The 19,321-nt window shown below is 45.1% G+C and overlaps 1 protein-coding gene across 2 annotated transcripts in view; it reads left to right on the forward strand.

The window, feature by feature from the left end:
* The first annotated feature begins 2,324 nt into the window (after nt 1–2,324).
* Nucleotides 2,325–19,321, forward strand: part of PXYLP1 (2-phosphoxylose phosphatase 1) — a 93,607-nt gene continuing 76,610 nt past the window's right edge. Inside the window, exons 1-2 of one of the 2 annotated variants that reach the window (XM_039248562.1) lie at nt 2,325–2,389; nt 15,152–15,302. The gene's annotated coding sequence lies outside the window, so the exon portion shown is untranslated. The remainder of the gene's footprint in view (nt 2,390–15,151; nt 15,303–19,321) is intronic. The other variant, XM_039248563.1, reaches the window with a different exon arrangement.

Genomic DNA, 19,321 nt, shown 5'->3' on the forward strand with positions numbered 1-19,321 from the left:
CTAGACTTAATCGATTTTAACTTTTTAAATGTTTATTCATTTTTGAGAGAGAGAGAGAGAGAGAGAGAGAGTGTGTGTGTGTAAGCAGGGGAAAGGCATAGAGAGAGGGAGACGCAGAATCCAAAGCAGGCTCCAGGCTCTGAGCTGTCAGCAGAGAGTCTGACGTGGGGAATTCAACTCACAGATAGTAAGATTCATGACCTGAGCCTAATTCGGACACTTAACTGACTGAGTCACCCAGGTGCCCCTAGACTTATCAATATTAGACATTATCTGTTACCTTCTTGATTAACCCAAGTTTAGATAATCAGGTGCATTCCTCATTACATGCCTTTGTGAGCATAAATCCTACCTTTATGCTTCTACTCTTAGGCCCATTAGCCTTCCACAGTGTATTTTGACTCCCCATAGGTCAAATGAAGATATTAATTTCTCTCCTTATTCCTTCCTACCAACCCTGGTCAGCTTTACTTTTTGTTTTCCTTCAAAGTTTACTTATTTACTTTGAGAGAGAAGGAGAGAGTGCATGTACAAGCTGGGGAGAGGCACAGAGACAAAATCCCAAACAGGCTCCATGCTGTCAGTGCACAGCCTGATGCGGGGCTCAATCTCATGAATGCTATGAGATCACGACCTGAGCAAAAATCAAGAGTCAGATGTCCAACCGACTGAGGCACCCAGATGCCCCTGGTCAGCTTTACATTTTCGAGACTGATGTGCTGTTGCACAACTACAAATAAGGTTTCTGTTCTTTGTTTACAGGCTGAATCTACAAATTGAAAATCAGGAAACAGTGTTTTACATGATTATGACTAGGCAAATATTGATGGTGGCTCAGACAATTATGGTAACAGACTATAAGCATTCTGTCTTATAAGTTTTTTGTTTGTTAAAGAGTTTCTACTTGCCTTTCTTTTCTTTGTCCTATTTGCCTACATCACATCCTGGTTTTCTTTCAAACTTTCCATCATATCAGAAGTTCTAACAAGCAGAGAATTATACTAAAATTATTGAATCACAAACCAACTTAATGTAATTCAATATATAGGGATGATTCCCAGCAAAGAGCAATCAGTGAACAAAGCACGAGCCATCAAAGTACAGGGTAGGTACTGGAAGCCTCCTGCTGTGCCAGGCATGAACTCCTCAATGCCTGGACCATGGTGAGGTCCGGGGGACCCAGTAAGAGACTGGGTAGTGGAAGAAGCCCGGCTCACGTTGACTGCTATTTAACAAGCAATTCAGAAGTACTTCAACTGGCCCATCTTGGCCAAATATCAGGCCTGCTAACAAGTTTGTTTCCTCTGAGTCATTCAGCCATCAGCTTCATCTGAACTGGCTGCTTTCTGGTCCTGCTGCCCATCAAATATCCTGGAAGCCCTCCGCTCTGCCGCGCTGTGCGACCCCCGTGTCCTAGATCCCGTGTGTTCTTCCTTGTTTTACCCCTTTGTGTTCTAGCCCCTCGTTTTGCTAAATGTAACGCCCAGTTTTGCCGTTTGATATTCAATTCAGAGATGATATTAAACATATTTAAGCACCACCTCATTCAAAAATTTTAGTTGCTTGACATCTTGTTACGAAGTCACACAAAGACTCTGATGTTTGAAAATCTCACTTTTCTAAAATGAGCATCAGTGACATACTCTAGTGGAAGTATCGCATTTGCAGTTGCTTGAAAGCAAACTAGGCCGAGGACGGGCCCTCAGGAGTGCATTCGCGGTGTGGAACTCCCGACCTGCTCTCAGGACACTTCAGGAGCCAGGAGCAATGCAGGACCGTCCAACACATCAGCCGCATCGTTAGCAATCTAGAGATAACTAATTATGTTCTTATTATTTAATTTAAAAATTTTTTACATTTAATTACTTATTTATTTATTTTGAGAGAGCACATGCATGTGCGCCAGCAGGGGTGGGGCAGAGAGGGGAGAGAGACTCCCAGGCAGGCTCCCACCTGTCAGCATGGAGCCCCATGCAGGGCTCAAACCCACGAACTGTGAGATCATGACCTGAGCTGAAACCCAGAGACAGTCATTTAACCAACCCAGCCACCCAGGCACCCCTTGTTTAATTAAAAATTAAATGCAAATGGAAGCTCTAAAATTGTCCTCCTGCGTGCCAGGGGGATGTCTTGCCCAAATCCGGAGGTGCCCAGCTCTCACTTTGGGTGCCACTGCTTTATTCAACAAGTACGTGCTGAGTGTCTCCGCCACTCCAGTCTCCTGTTCTCAGGGAGCTCACTGTTTAGAAGGGAACGTAGGTAAGAGAAGAGAACATTACAACCAGAGTGATGGGTGATGTCACAGAGGGAACACACATGACTGTGGCACTAAGGAGGGACTTCACCCAGAGGAAAGACTGTCCACACAACTGCTTAGATGGATGTACAGGTAAGTGGGTGGATGGATGGGTGGGTGATAGATGGACGAATAGACGGGGGGTGGATGGATGAGAGGATGAATATGTGGGTTGAGAGGTGGGTGGAAAAGTTGGCAGATGAATGGATGGATGGATAGATGAGTGGATGCATGGGGAGATTAATAGAAGGGTCTGTGAGTGGATACATGGGTGAAGTGACATCACAGAAGGCAGTGGGGAATGACAGCACAGTCCTGATTGGGGCAACCATCCTTTCCCTTGACCCTGCACATCTGAAAGATGGGGAAAATATCTGAGTCATCCCTGTTTTTCTGTGCCTGGCAGAGGCCTAACATACAGTAGGTATTCAATAAACGTTTGTCAAGTATGTGAATTAATGAAAATTAATGAGCACCAGCTTGTTCAGAGAGTTCATCTAAGCCTCTTCCCCTTTCTGGGCCTCAGTTTTTCCATGTAAAATATCTGCGACCTGATTTTATAATGCCATCGGTGCTGCAAAAGGAGACTGTGCTTGGGGACCTGTTTTAGATATCACCATGCGACAGACCTCAGGTACATGGCATCTTTAATTTACCACTTTAGTGTTCCCGCTGTGCTACTTCAGGCGCATGCATGATCGTATTCAGCACTGGCATAGGCATTGTTGTAATTACGTCCATTTAGCAGATGAGACTGTTGAGGCTCAGAGAGGCTAAGAAAATTTGAAGTCGGTTTGATTGGGATTGCAACCTTGCAAACTTGGGCAAGTCACTTCCCTTCTCAGAACCTCTCAAAGATGTGACGATAAAATGAGGTAAAGCATGTAAAGCATCTGCACCCATGAGGTAATTAGTGGTGTTTCTCTGTGTTGCTCAAGCCAGATAGTTGCAGAGAGGGGATTCTGTTCACATGCTGAGGACCTCAAGTTAACTAGCAAAAAAGATTAAAGTCCTGCTTAAGCATAGGGGTGGGCTAAGTGGGTGATGGGCATTAAGGAGGGTACTTGTTGGGATGAGCACTGGTGTTATAAATAAGTGATGAATCACTAAATTCTACCCCTGAAACCATTATTACACTATATGTGAACTAACTTGGATTTAAATAAAAAAATAATTAGTGAACAGCTGTGGCCATCCCCAGCCCTAAGGCGACGGGGTTCCCTTAGGTGCCATTTCTTTCCCCCGCCTGCCCTCTGGTGGTGAAGATGGGCACCACAGGCTCAGCCTCCTGCCGACGTTGCATCCAGAGTAGCCGGGCACGCGGCTGCCTCGCGACGCCATCTAGTGACGGTTGTTAACACTGCAGAACAAGAAAGGGATTCTAGGAGCTGGACCTCACTCCCCTGCTCCAACACCGCTGTGCGATGTTGAGCATATCGCTTAACTTCTCTGAATGTTAGTTTCCGCCTTGGCAAAATGCGTAAGGCACCTACCTTGAAGAGGTTTTGTGATAAATATAAGATGATTAGGGTAAAAAACCTAGCCGGAAACAATGATCCATGAAATTTAGCCCCTCTTAACAAAATGAAAAATTAAACCACATGGTTAGATTATCACAAGCTGGATCATTGGTTTCATAAAAGAATAAAGGGTCATAAGGCAGGTCAGTTTTGAGGGCAGGGAGGAAAAGGCAAAGGGAATTGTTAGGATAATGTGGGACTTGTGCCATGGCTCAGCAGTTCAGACAGATGTAGACTCAAGAAGATATTCAAGACCCAGTGATGACTTTAAGAAGCAACTTATGCTTGTGTCCTTAGGATGCAGATACGTGAATGTCACAGGACACAGCAGAGCAGAAGCCATGAACAACAGCAAATGTTCTAGCAGGGCCAGGCCAGTCAATGAGGGCTCCCTGGAGGACAGGATATTTAGTTAGGGTAGGAGCTGGAGAATGGGGAAGGGCTCAGGGATGGGGCAGTGATTCATCAGGGAAGGGGAGAAAGGAGAGGTGTGAGCAAAGGGCCCCGGGGCTTTGTGAAGGAGACCAGCCAGAGAGAAGCAGGAGCAGGAAGTCAGACTAGACCACACTAGGGCCGGGAGCTTCACCTGGACCCTCTGGAATGGGAGAAGCCCGTGAAAATACTCGAACACAGACTGACACTAGGGAGAGGCTGTGCACAAACTTGACATCTCTGTGCAAAGTGAATGGCAAGAATGATTAGATTGGTCAAATGTGCAAAGAATTGAAAGCAACGATCCCTAAAACCGATATTAGGTGGGCACTGCTGTCTCCTGGCACCAGCACTTTTCAGCAGGCTCTGATGGACCTACTGCTGGGTATAGATTCTTTCATACACGGCCAGATCCCTCCTCGGGCTGCAGCTGCCTCCTCAGAGCCACTTGAGCGGCCCCTCCTCCCTGCCATACTAGGGGAAGCTGCAGCTCCTATCAGCAAGAGGCAGCAAAATGTGATGCAGGGCCAATCCTATGCCTGCTGAGCATCAGAATTACTCGGACACCAGGGGCTCTTGTGAAAAAACAAATTCCCCAGCTGAGCCCAGAACGGCTGAGGCAGGATCTCTGGGGTTTGGTCCTAGAATCAGAATTTTTAATAGCTCAGCAAGTGATGGAGATATGTATCCAGGCTTAGGGTTACCGGTGAGCAGGGAAAGAGCAGGGATTTGGAGTCAGACAGACCCAGGCAAATCCCAGGTCCATTCCTTTTCAGCTGTGCTGCCCTAGGCCAATCACTTCACCTCCGTGAGTCCCAGTGTCCTGCCTACAATAAAGGCATGACCTCCTCCCCCCAAAAGGATAGTGGAGGCTCCTAGCACAATGCCAAACACACAGCAGGTGCTTAGGAGATGGAAAACTAAGCCCAGGGATGCCTGGGGGCCCTGATTGTCCTTCAGAGCTCCATACACATAGTCTGCAAGTTGAAGTTGATAACTAAGTCTCCTCAGGAAGTGGCTAGAAGTGGCTTTTGGGGGAAAAACAGAAGTCCCCAGGAAGGCACTGCTGCAGCTGGTCCAAATAGTAAAAGTTGAGATTTGGACCAAATCTTCCCTTGCCCATGACACCATCCCAGCTGGCTGGCCCTGGAAGAAACAGCGGGGCAGATAGGGCCTGTCCCTGGGGCCTCATGTCCCTTTAGGGTGCTGGCCTCCCTCCAGCCCTCAGGCACCCTCACCTCCCCTTTTCCCTTTCATCTCAGGCAAGCTCCCAGGATCACTGGGACCATCCGGCAGTTTCCGAGCCCCCTGGGACTCGCAGGTCTACGGGTAGTTGTGGGGTGATGGTTTATGGTGGCCTGAGCCAGGGGCTAGAGGCAGAGCATGGATCCTGAGATGCAGTGAGGGGATGGAGATGACAGGATTTGATCACTGGTTGTGTTTAAATAGATATTCGGGCATCAAAGGCGACTTCCTGGTTGAGATCAGAAGGAGTGCTCCTTTTACTGCGGAAGGACAAAGTGGTGGGAGCCGGTGGGTGGGAGACGACCACCAGCTTCTTAATGGTCAGGAGGTCGAGAGATGTATCAGGGTTAAATAAAACACTTAAGAAGGGGAGTAGCACCTGGGTGGCTCAGTCAGTTAAGCGTCTGACTTCGGCTCAGGTCATGATCTCGTGGTTCGTGGGTTCGAGTCCCATGTTGGGCTCTGTGCTGACAGCTCAGAGCCTGGAGCCTGTTTCAGATCCTATGTCTCCCTTTCTCTCTCTGCCCCACACCTGCTCACACACACACACACACTCTCTCTCTCATTCTCTCAAAAATAAATAAAACATTAACAAAAAAGAGATATGTCAGGGTTCATTTCAGCTCTCAGACTCAACAGATTCAACAGTGGCTTACACACAGCAGGGTTCTGTTTTGTGTGTTTTCCTTCCCCCAGAAGAAGTCCAAGTAGGCACCCCGGGCAGGCACTGGGGTCTACAAGCCATCCAGCACCCAGGCTGCCCCCATCTTTTTGCTCCACCCCAAGGGTGGATGTGACCTTAAAACTGCCTCAAGATCCAAGACGGCAGTGGAGTCAGGCATTACATCCCCTTCCAGTTAGTGGAAAGGAAGAAGGAGGGAAAAGAAGACTGGATGTGACCCAGAGTTCAGTGAGCTTCTTCCCAGAATGTCTCCATCCTGTGTTCACATCTCCTGGCCAGAACCAAGTCACATGGCCACAACCACTTCCAAGGGAGGCTGGGAGACACCTTCTTACTGTGAACAGCCATGTTCCCAGCTAAATATCAGGGGTCTGTTCCTACCTAAAAAGGGGCGGATAGATGCAAGAAGGCAATTGGCAAGTCCTGCTATAATCATCACCTCAAAGACGCCCAGAACTTTCCAGGGAGAGGTGTGGCTTAAGAAAAGATGGTAAGTGACTGCAACCTTGCTCGAGGAGGGCACACAGAGCGAGAAGGTGCCTGAAGTCAGACCTGCAGAACTACTACTACTTCAGGGACGGGTGGGCGGGCAGCCGAGGAGCCTTCGGAAGGGCCTGAGGAGGCACAGCTGGGGACGCGGGAGGGACTTCCGCGGAGCTGGCGAGCCCGGGGAGCTGGGTCTGGAGAGGAAGGCCACGTTCACAGCGTGACCGCCCCGCAGACCTAGAGAAGCAGGGGCTTCGGAGCAGCTGCTGGATTTCACCGCAGCGCGGTCACCCGAGACGAAAACGGAGCGGTCTGGGCGGGGTGGCCTCGGAGGAAGCCGGCTGGAAGAGCTGGAACTGAGAATGTCTACGCCGTGGGCAGGGACGACCTCTCCAGATCCTGGCGGAGGAGAAAGGTGGGGCAGCAGGTGGAGAGGGAAGAAAAGGTTTAAAGAGGAGTTTCAGGGGGCGGGGGGTTCCTCCCCCCCAAAGACGGAAAGAGAATTAAGAATATTTAAATACAGATGGGAAAATGGGGCCCCTGGATAGCTCGGCTGGTTAAGCATCAAGCTCTTGATTTGGGCTAAAGTTCATGATCTCACGGGTTCTCAGATAGAACCCTACGTCAGGCTCTGCGCTCTTCTCCGGGCTCTTCCCCCTCTTTCTTCCCCACTCCCATCTCTGTCAAAATAAGTAGTTATTAAAAATAATAAATGCAGATGGGAAGAAGCCAGTGGAGAAAATAGTTAAAGCCTGGAGAAGAGGAGAAAGGTAGAAGTCTGGAATTCTCTCCCCTCCTGTCTTCTTGGCAGAATTCCGGATTCAGAGTTGATTTAAAAATTATTTTAAAGTAAAAGCGTTTGAGGGGCGCCTGGGTGGCTCAGTTGGTTAAGCATCCGACTTCAGCTCAGGTCATGATCTCATGGTCCATGAGTTCGAGCCCTGCATCGGCCTCTGTGCTGACAGCTTGGAGCCTGGAACCAGCTTCCGATTCTGTGTCTCCCTCTCTCTCTCAAAAATAAATATTCATTAAAAAAATTTAAAGTAAATAAAAAAACATTAAAAAACTATTAAAAATAAAAATTTAAAGTAAAAGCATTTAAGTCACAGAAGATGCAGAAAGAACTCTCATCTGACTTAAGCAGAGCCTCCTCCCAAAATACAGGTGTCCTTAATCTTCCTTCCGGCATCTCCTCCAAATTCAGCTGCCAAGAAGACAGACTTGCCCGTTCCCATTATCATCAGTAACCTCCCAAACTCTCCCATCGAAGTCCGAAAAACCCCTCTTTTGTTAAGTTCACATACATAAACCTTTCCGTCAGGCTATTCTGTGCTTTCCCCCATTACTGGGAGCTACCACTTGTGTGTGTGAAAATGAACCTTGTCTTTTCTCCTGTTAATTTGCAGGCCCCCAAGCACTGGACACGAGCTGGGAGAGGAAGGGTTTTCCTTCCAATGGTGGTTTCATGTGGGCAGGCATGGGGTCAGCAGCCGGGATGGGAGCAAGGGTGCGAGGCCCAGTGAGGCAGGCACTCAGGACCAGGGCCGTGCGAGGCTATGTGTCCCAGAAACGTGCACACACGCTTAGGGAGAATGTGGAGGGGCGTCTGGGAGTCGTTTGGACTCTTGAGGAGGTGCTGGCAGGATGCAGTCACCTGCTGAGAGGTGAGGGGGGCAGGGCTGGAGCCCGTGGAGAGGTTTGCAAGGAGCTGCTGTGGCACTTTGGGGGAAGAACTCCCGGTGGCATTGAGGACCCAGCTGGGTTGAAGTCACAAGGTTACATTCTGCCAGCCCGAGACTGTGAGATACTCTCCGGCAGCTCTTGGCCCCATGGAAGTGGCACAGAGGGGTGGACAATTGGACATCTGAGGAACTGGGGACCTTGGGGGATGGAGAGGGTGGCTCAACAGAGGGGCAGGGCGGCCCAAGTTACGGCAAGAGGTGGAAAGGTTGGCATGAAGAGCGGTGGACCCTGGAGCAGTTGACAGGGAGAAGGTCAAGTCACACCAGAGGCCTCCAGATCTCACCAAGGAGGTGCAGTGAGAATGAGGGAGGGAGGGACTGTGAATGCAGTGGGCAGCATGTGGACTTAAGATGCTAATGGTCAGGGGCCCGGGGCTCTGTGACGGAGAGGTCTGGACTGTAGTCGTGGGAACCAGTGGCTCAGGGAGAAGATGGGTGAAGATTCTGGGAATCATGGCTGTCTAGGGTCCCAGAGGCTAGGGCACCGGACCGTCAGCCCTGTAGACACTGGAGTAGCCTGGGTGAGGAGGAAGGCAGTGAGAGCGAGGTGCCTGGGAGGGAAGTCAGCCCCAAGCAGGGGAAGACGGCTGCGTGGTTATATGGCAGAACCCTCAAGGGAGAGGAGGATTTCTTGCGGGGCTTGGGAATGGCGTGAAGAACAGGGAGGCCTGGGGTATCCGGCACGAAGGAGGATAGTTGCTGGCATTAAGGGTTTCTGCAGTGGAGCAGCGTCCGGGGGGCTGGACAGTGAAGGCAGATGGTGCAGGAGGTCTTTGGTAAGAGGCTTAAGGACCAAGGATTTCTTTTCCCGATGAAACAGGAGTTTGCAAGGGCTCATTTTGAGGGACTGGTTACTCCTCACCTCTGTGTAGCTGCCTGGCTGCTGGGTCCCTCTCTGAAGGCAGACACGGCTAGAGGTCATTACAGCTTTCTGTGGGGAACTCTGAAGGGGCCCCCAAACCCTCAACACAGCTTTTCCGGAAGTCACCACCAATGAATTAGATCAGGGGTTGACAAATTACAGTCCACCAGGCCAACTCCCAACTGCCACCTGTTTTTGTAACTGAGGTTTATTAAAACACAACCACCCCATTCATTTACGTAATCTGTGACTGCTTTTATGCTACAAGGGCAGAAACGCTATAGAGATGGCATAGCCCAGAGAGCCTAAGATATTTACCATTTACCCTTAAAAAATGTAGCTCAATTAGAATCTAGGTGAGACACTAAGTACACTTGCTCTCCCTGGATCTTGCCTACCCTGCTCAGGACTTACTATATTCCTTAAGTTAAAAAAAAAATCCCTATTTTTTTCTTTGTTAATGTTGAAAACTTGTGTCTTGTAACAAAATTACAAAAAAAGCGTACTACTTTTCAAAGTTCAGCAAATGAATTTTTACATATTAATATATTCATGTAACCACCATCCAGATAATGATAAATTATATATCCAGCCCTCAGGAGGTTCCTTTATGCTCCTTCTTGGTCAACATCTCCACCTCCACTGTGGAGTCACCTCAACTCTGACCTCTATCACTGTTAGTGTTGCCTGTTCTTCAAGTTCATATGAACGGAATGATATGGCAGGTAGCCTCTTGTGACTGACTTCTCTAATTCAATATATGTCTGTGAGATTCATCCCCATGGCTGCATATATCCATACCTTATTCCTTATTACTGCTGTGTAGTATGCCATTGCCTGGCCAGCCACAGGTTTGTGGGGTTCTTTAAAATTTATTCTTCTATTGATGCACAATTATTGTTTATTTTTCAGTTTGGGGCTAAAATGGAAAAGGTTATTGTGAACAATCATATATGTGTCTTTTGTCAGATGTATGTATTCATTTCACTTGAGTATATGCCTAGAAATGAAATTTCTGGATCATGGAGCAGGTGTTCATCTTTAGTAAATATTCCAGACAGTTTTCCAAAATTGAACCAGTTTATACCGATCTGTAGACTGCATTTAAATGGCATGAGAACCTTAGCTATGGGAGTGATGGCTCCTAAGAGTGAACTCTCCGGTGTTAGTAATGAAATAAAGAAAATGCCGGAACTAAAAGTCCTGGAAATCACAGCATGAAAGTAGTGGTGCTCAACTGGTGCAGATATGGATCAGCTGATGTCATTAAAAAATTATTTTAATGTTTATTTATCCGAGAGAGAGAGAGAGAGAGAGAGAGAGAGAGAGAATGAAAGGGGGAGGGGCAGAGAGAGAGGGAGAGAGAAAATCCCAAGCAGGCTCCACAGTGTCAGCACAGAGCCCAACATGAGGGTTGATTCATGAACCATGAGATCCTGACCTGAGCCAAAATCAAGAGTCAGATGCTCAACTGACTGAGCCACACAGGCACCCCTGTGTCATTAATGCCACACAAAATGGATGATGCCTCCCTGGGCTACCAGAACCTGGGAATCCAGGACACTCAGAATGATGTCTGTCAGCATTTGGCTTACCTTAACCATACTCATAGGAGACTGAGGTACCCCCGCCCCTCTCCCAGAAGGGGGTGTGGTCACAGAATCACTAAGATTCTGATTTGGAGTCAGGAAAGTTCTGAAAGCATCAATGTGCTAAGATGGTAAAGTATTAATCATTCACCCACTTAGGAACTGTGGACCTTGAACCAGAATGTCCTAAAACAATCTCTTAACTCCAGGCCTGAGGTCCCTCTCTAGTGGCAGGACTCCTCCCTCCTCTCTATCCAGGGTCTCCTTCTTGGACAGTAACCTAGTTTTCTCTCTGAACCCCAGGTTTTCTCAGCTGCATGCTTCTTCAGGTGGGTTCATGCACCTGAATTAGCTGTAGTCTCTCTGCGCTCCTCTGCCTGTCCCATGAGACATCACTTGCAGATTTCACTCATCAGGTCTCACAATTCCAAAGCCTTTCTATTGTATTTGCCTTAAAGTTTGGTTTAAGACAGACTGGGTTTCTATGCCCTTTGGGACATATGCATCTAGCAGGAAAGTAGACACACAAGTCAAGAGGTTAGAGATCTTGTTGGACTGGATTCAGACTTGATAAAAGAAGTAGATGAGCTCATTCCGGGTACATAAACTAGAAGGCTTAGAAGTTAAAAGTTAACCTCAGGGAACACATCAAAATTTTAGGGCAGATAGGGGCACCTGGGTGGCTCAGTCGGTTAAGCGTCCGACTTCAGCTCAGGTCACGATCTCACGGTTTGTGGGTTCGAGCCCTGCATCGGGCTCTGTGCTGACAGCTCAGAGCCTGGAGCCCATTTCTGATTCTGTGTCTCCCTCTCTCTCTGACCCTCTCCTGCTCATGCTGTCTCTCTCCCTCAGAAATAAATAAAAACATTAAAATAATTTTTTGACGGCAGATGGAACAGACTACCAGGATCTAGAAGGAAACACATACTTTTTGAAAATAAGAACATAATCCTGCCAGCATGCAACACTATTCAACAGACTGGAATATTTGTTTCAGAAGGCTTTGTGCTATCAGTATTGGTGCCCAGAAGAGCTTCCCCATGAATTAAGCACCAGAAGGACTTTGTAGTAGGTTCTGAGATCTCTGACTACCTACTTCGACCACATCCATCTCAGAGTGCTTTGAGGGAATCTTTTGGATTCTGCCTCTGCAAGACCAGGGAGCAGCATTTACCTGGACTTCCCCCAGCCAGTGCGAGATGTGTGACTGCCGAAATGAGAGCTCAAGGGTAGTGGAGGAGATGGTGCTTTGGAGATCATACCCAACTTTGTGTGGAGAACAAAGTTGAGACTATATGAGGACAGTGGCCAAGTCTGCCTCATCTCCACTTTTCTATTTTAATGTTTGGCTCTGTCGGGTGCTCAACAAATATTTGTTGAATGGATGTATGGACAAATAGATAAATGAATGGGTGGGTGAATGAGTGGATGAATGGAAGGGAGAATGGATGAATGGGTGGTGGGTAGATGGAGGGTAGGGTGAGGTTTCAGTCAATATTAGGTTTCCAATATTGTTAGATTTGCTGCCTTCCTCCTCTCCCACAGCCCAAGCCAGCAGGACCCCTCTAAGAAACACATGAGGTCCTTTACTTAATCTTTCAAACTTGAGGGATAGTAATACATATTTCTCTTTCAAACCTGAGGTTTATATTTACTTTACAAAAATATTGCACATATGGACTCAAACCTTACCAGAAAATAAGATTGAGGGATTAATATATGTGGATTTATAAAACGTACAAAACATATAAAACATTACAAAAACTTAATAGAGTATCACTCAAAACAACTACCATCTTAATGACATTTTAAATATTTTTTATTTAAAAACAATTTTAACGTTCATTTACTTTTTAGAGAGAGTGAGTGGGGAAGGAGCAGAAAGAGAGGGAGACAGAATCTGAAGCAGGTTCCAGGCTCTGAACTGTCAGCACAGAGCCTGACATGGGGCTCAAACTCATGAACCACAAGATCATGACCTGAGATCAAATTGGATGCTTCACTGTCTGAGCCCCACGGGTGCCCCTAAAACATTTTAGATTAGCAATAATGTGCCCTATATAATCAATTCACAGAAAATATTTTCAGGATCTTCCTTCTCTAAAATTTCAAAAAAATAAAAAGTGGAAGTGGGGGGGTTCCTGTACATCCACTTGTCTTGCAGCAAATACATGCATCTAACAAGCACTATTTTTTTTCAAATAGTTTATTGTCAAATTAGTTTCCACATAACACTCAGTGCTCATCCCCACAAGTGCCCTCCTCTATGCCCATCCCTCCTCCCCCCCACACCCATCAGTCCTCAGTTTTTGTCAGCATTCAAGAGTCTCTCATGGTTTGCCTCTCTCCCTTTCCCCCACCATTTCCCCCCTTCTTCTCCCGGTTGGTCCTCTGTTAAGTTCCTCCTAGTCCTCCTATACGTGCAAACATATGGTATTTGTCCTTCTCTGCCTGACTTATTTCGCTCAGCATAACACCCTCAAGGTCCATCCATGTAGCTACACATGGCCAGATGTCATTGTTTCTCATTGCCATGTAGTATTCCATGGTATAGATAAACCACATCTTCTTGATCCATTCATCTGTTGATGGACACTTAGGCTCTTTCCATGTTTTAGCTATTGTGGAGAGTAACAAGCACTATTTTTTTTATCTTCATGCAAATATTCAAAGCCCTTCTGACATTACGATATGGGTCTCTAAATCATGACTGGAGTGACTCACCGCTCATCCTGCCTCCATTGTAATGGTTCCTGATTATGAAAAAGGACCCAGGAGTCCAGCCACATAGTTCAGCATTTTGAACTAGAGGGATGCAAAGTTGGGGAGGAATTTCTGTTCCTATCCCATCTACTTCACAAGGTTTCTGGAATAATCTCCAAAGAAAATAGATGAGAGGCCCTTTGTGACTTTCCTGGCTCTGTGTAGCTTCATGCAGTTCATGTTGTAGGTATTAGAAGAGGGTCACCCTTCCACAGAGCCTCTCACAGTTCAGATCATGTCACTCACCTGCTCAGAAGGCTTTGGCACCTCCTCTCACATGCCACATAGAAGCAAGCCCTCCCTACAACCTGCAGGGCTGCCTGTGATCCAACCGCACCAACAATTGAGCTCAGCTCTTAAAATAATCCTTCTACCATGGGATTCAACTTGCCAAATTTGATCCTACATTAGGACCTTGGGACTTACCATCCCTTCTTCCTGGAATGCTCATTCTCCTGATATTCCCATTTCTTCAGTTCTCTGATCAAATGCTCTCTGCACAGAGAACCTTCCTCACCAACTGTATCAAAAATACCATCCATGGGGCTCCTGGCTGGTTCAGTTGGTGGAACACGTGGCTCTTGATCTCGGGGTAGTGAGTTCAAGCTTCACACTGGTTATAGAGATTACTTTAAAAGAAAATCAAATACCATCCACCTCATGTTCTGTTCTCTCACCCTGATTTCTTTCTCTTCGTGGCAATAACTTATTAATTTATTTATTATATCTCCTCAACTAGGAGAGAACATCCACAAAGGCAGGGAATTGTCTGTCTTTTTCACTGGGTTGTACATGGCACTTAGAACATCAGCAAGTGTTTGTGTTAGTTGTCTATTGCTGCATACACAAAGGTAGTGGCTTAAAACAACACACATCTATTATCTCAGAGTTTGTGTAAATCAAGAATCTAGGCATGGCTTAGCTGAGTCCTCTGCTTTGGGGTTTTGCATGAGGCTGCAATTAAGGAATTGGCTAGGAGTTGAAGTCTATCTGAAGATCTGATTGGGGAAGAATCTACCTCCAAACTCATATGGTTGTTGGGAGGATTCAGTTCCTTGTGGGTTGTTGGACTTAGGGTCTCAGTTCCTTTCTAGCTATTGGCTGGAGTCTGCCCTCAGTTGCTTGCCAGAGGGTCTCTCCACAGCCTAGCCTACAATATGGCATCTTGCTTCATCAGAGTGATCAAGGGAAAGAGTCAGTTAGCAAAACAGAAGTTGTGTGTTATGTAATGTAATCACAGGTCACCTTTGCCATATGGGTTAAAAGCAACTCACAGGTCCTCACATTCAAAGTGAGGGGGTCATACAAGGGTGTGAATACTAGGAGGTGGAGATTATTGGGGGCTATTTTAAAGTCTATCTGCCACATTACTTGCTCAATAAACACTGAAAATTTTAATCCAATGTTCAAATTGACACTGGGGAAGGAAAGCTATTAAGATTCAAGATTCGTGCAATTTATTTCTTGCACAATGTAGAACTTCTGTGAAATTTACTTATTATTTTTTCCAACTTCCCTCTGGTTCTGTGACCAGCCTGATCTGCTTGCCTGCAGGAGCTGCCCCAGGCTTTGAAGATTCACCCAAGAGAAGTGACCCACACACAACCCAGACCCTTCTGGAATCTACAATCTGAAACTCACCATTAACATAGCTTATTCCTTATCTACAAGGATCCCTGAAATTGGTGAGTTCCATCCTTGTATATTACAAGCTGGAAGTGGTGTTCTTGAATGGTCACTTTGCATTTATTAACTTGCTGCTAGCCAAGTTAATAATGCATCTAATAAAAAGAAAGAAATACATTGTTCAGTGAGGTAGATATTATTAATATGATTCCATTTTAAAAGGGCCATTACTTCAGAGTCTTGATGTCTGGGATGCTGTTAAAGAGGATTTTTTTAAGAGTCTCCATGACAACAGAGAGAGGCCCGCTTCCCCTGAGTCGATTACAGATTTGTCCATGTAGGCGATGGGAACACATCCAGCTTATTGGGAATTCTCTTCTGTCTCCTTTGGCAAAAGCCCTGGCTTATCATCCAGAGTGAGCAGGAGTCTCAAATCCATCAATATTCACTGATGAAGTCGTCGCCATTCATTAACAAAGACTTGATCAGCAGACATTTATTGATTGCCAGGCATGTGCAAGGCACTCTGGAGAATTCAGAGATGTTGCTGTCTGAAGGACTGACATGTCCACTGTGTGACAAGTTCCAGCCCCTCCAGGCAGAAGGAGCCATGTGGGACAGAGCCATGTGGTGCAGACCCTGCTCAAGGACCTGGGACCTACACAAAGGACCCTGGTAAGGAATCGTGATGTCATGATGTGCACATTGGACAGTTCTGACCTGCGCGGGGGTTCTTGGTCTGTGGGGTTGGGCTGCATGGACGGGAGACCTAAGACAGTGGGTAAAAACTTGCCCTGGTCTTAATTTCATATAAGCTCAAACACCAAGTTTCTGGGTCACCTTGGGCATGTCATAGGACCTCTCTAGCCATTACTTTTACCCCTTACATGAGATAGGATTACGTTTCTTCTTGGTGAACATGCAGTGATCACATTGTGATCTGTTGCTTGTTTGACAACATAAGCCTTTGAACGTCCTCAGGCAGTGATGATCCACTGTTGTCTTAGAGGTACTCAACATAGTGCTGGGCATGCCCTAGCACTCGACAAATGAACGCATGAAAATTGGAGGCTTCCTGCAACCACTCCATTCATAGCCAGCCTCTCCACACTGCCATTCTGCTGGCCTCTCACTCTTCCAAAGGAACTCCACGAAAGCAGAGAGCACCCCAGTTGTCCCAGGCCTGCTTCCCACCTCAACCTATGGCTCAACTCAGCTTTTCTGCTTTGGATAATTTTGCAACCCAGGAAGGGTCCAAAGGAATGGGATAAGGTGTTTAAGCCTGAACTCATGAACTGTGAGATCATGACCTGAGCTGAAGTTGGACACTCAACCGACTGAGCCACCTAGGTGCCCCCAGATGCAAACATTTAAAACAAAATTTTAGTTAATGAAAACTAGCAAGGTATTAAAAGGGTAATATATCATGATCAAGTGGAGTTTATCCCAGGAATCTGAGGTTGGTTTAATTTTTAAAAATAATGAATATAGGGGCACCTGGGTGGCTCAGTGGATTGAACATCTGACTCTTGATTTCAGCTCAGGTCATGATTCTAGGGTTGTGGGATGGAGCCCCACATCAGTCTCCGTGCTGAGTGTGGAGCCTGGTTGAGATACTCTCTCTCAATCTCTCGCTCTTGCTTTCTCTCTTAAAAAAAAAAAGAATATAATTTACCATATTAACAGAGAAGAGAGAAAAAAATGTATGGTCATCTCAATAGATGGATAAAAAGAATCTGACAGAATCCAGCATTCATTATTGACAAAAACTCTCAGCAAGTTAGAAATAGAAGGGAACATCTTCACCCTGATAAAAGGGAACTATGAAAAGCCCTCAGCTAACATCATACTTAATGATGAAAGTCTCAAAGACTCTTTAAAATCATAAATATTTTCACTCCTCTTGTTTAGCATTTTATAGAAGTTTAAACCAGTACATTAGGAACAAGAGATTTAAAAGGCATTGAGTTGTAAAGGAAGAAGAAAAGCTGTTAGAGCTAATAAATGAGATTAGCAAGTTTACAGGATACAAGAACAATATATAAAAATCTATTGTATTTATATCAACTACCAATGAACAATTGGACATTTTTTAAACAAGACCATTTGTAACAGCATAAAAAATATGGAGCCATTAGGGATAAATTTTTTAAAAATGTGTAACACCTGGGGGAGGCTGGGTGGCTTAGTCGGTTAAGCATCAACTCTTGATTTCAGCTCAGATCATGATCTCATGGCTCAAGGGTTCAATTCTTGCACTGGGCTTTCAGCACATAGCCTGCTTGGGGTTCTCTCTCTCTCTCTCTCTCTCAAAATAAATAAACTTTTTAAAAAATGTGCAATACCTGTATAATGAAAACAATAAAACATTGTAAGAGAAAGTAAAGAAGGCCTAAACAAATAGAAATATATGGTGTGCATTTTTCAGATTTAATATTGTTAAGGTCTCTAACTTCCCCAAAGTGACCTATAGATTTGTTGCAATCCTAATCAAATTCCCAACAAGTGTTTTGTAGAAATTCACAAGCTGATTCTAAAATTTATGTGGAAATGTGCACGACCTAAAACAACATGATTCTGAAAAAGAATAAAAACAAAATCAGAGGATTGTGCTACCTGATATTAAGACTTATTATAAAGCCACTGTAATGAAGACCATGTGGTATTGCCGTAAAGACAGACATATAGATTAATGGAACAGAGGAGAGAGGTCACAAATAGACAAGACATATAAACCAATTGATTTGCAACAAAGGTGCCCAGACAAATCAACAGGGAAAAGATGATGCTTACACATGGTGACGAAACAACTGGATATCATATATAAAAACTTTGACCTCCACCCTGACCTATACTCTATAAAAAATTAGCTTGAAATGGATCATAGACCTAAATGTAAGAGGTAAAACTTCTGGAGGTTAGAAGAAAATCCTACTGGCATTGGGTTTGGCAAAGATTTCTTAGAGAGAACACAAAAGTCAAGAACTGTAGAAGTCAAAAATCAACGAATTAAGCTTCATCAATATTAAAAATTTTGCTTTTCAGAAAACATTGTGGGGCATCTGGGTAGCTCAGTTGGTTAAATGTCTGACCCTGGATTTCAGCTCAGGTCATGGTCTCAGAGTTTGTGAGTTTGAGTCCCACATCAGGCTCTGCACTGACAGTGGGGAGCCTGCTTGGGATTCTCTCTCTGCCTCTCTCCATCCCCCAAAGTAAAAAACAAAAACAAAAACAAAACAAAACAAAGAAAAAAACTTTAAAAAACATTGTTATGAAAATAAAAATGCAAACAATAGGCTGGGAGAAATTATTTGAGCAATGGTATCTGACAAAGACTTGTGTCAAATATATAAAGAACACTCACAACTCAATAATAATAATACAAACAACCCAATTAAATAATTAAAGGTTTGAACAGACACTTCACCAAGGAAGATATACAGGTGGCGAATAAGCACAAATAAAGATGCTTACCATCATTAAACAGTGGTGAAATGCTCATTTAAAACACAGTGAGATACTACTATACACCCACTGCAATGGCTAAAATTTAAAGTACTGACTATACATATCAGGTGTAAGGATATGGAGCAACAGGAATTTTCATACACTGCTGGAAAGAATGTAAAATGATATATTCACTCTATTTGGCAGTTTCTTAAAATGTTAAAATAGGGGTGCCTGGCTGGTTCAGTCAGTAGAGCGTGTGATTCTTGATCTCAGGGTTGTAAATTTAAGTCTCATGTTGGGTGTAGAGATTACTGAAAAATAAAATCTTTTAAAAAATTGTTAACATATGCCTACCATATGACCCAGCCATGTCACTCCTAAATAGTAACCTAAAAGCAATGAAAACATGCACCTACTAGGACAAGTACCAACTCTTATACACAAATGTTCATAGAAGGTTTACCTGTAATAGCCCAAACTGGGAACAACCCCAATGTCCATCAACATGTGAACCGATAAGCAAATTGTGGTATATCTTTCAAATGGAATAATTTCCTTTTTAAAGATTTTTAAAAATGTTTATTTATTTATTTATTTATTTTTGAGAGAGAGAGAGAGAGAGAGCAGG

Source organism: Hyaena hyaena, unplaced genomic scaffold (genome assembly GCF_003009895.1).
Source record: "Hyaena hyaena isolate Hyena2069 unplaced genomic scaffold, ASM300989v1 scaffold_311, whole genome shotgun sequence".
NCBI classification, from domain to species: Eukaryota; Metazoa; Chordata; class Mammalia; order Carnivora; family Hyaenidae; genus Hyaena; species Hyaena hyaena.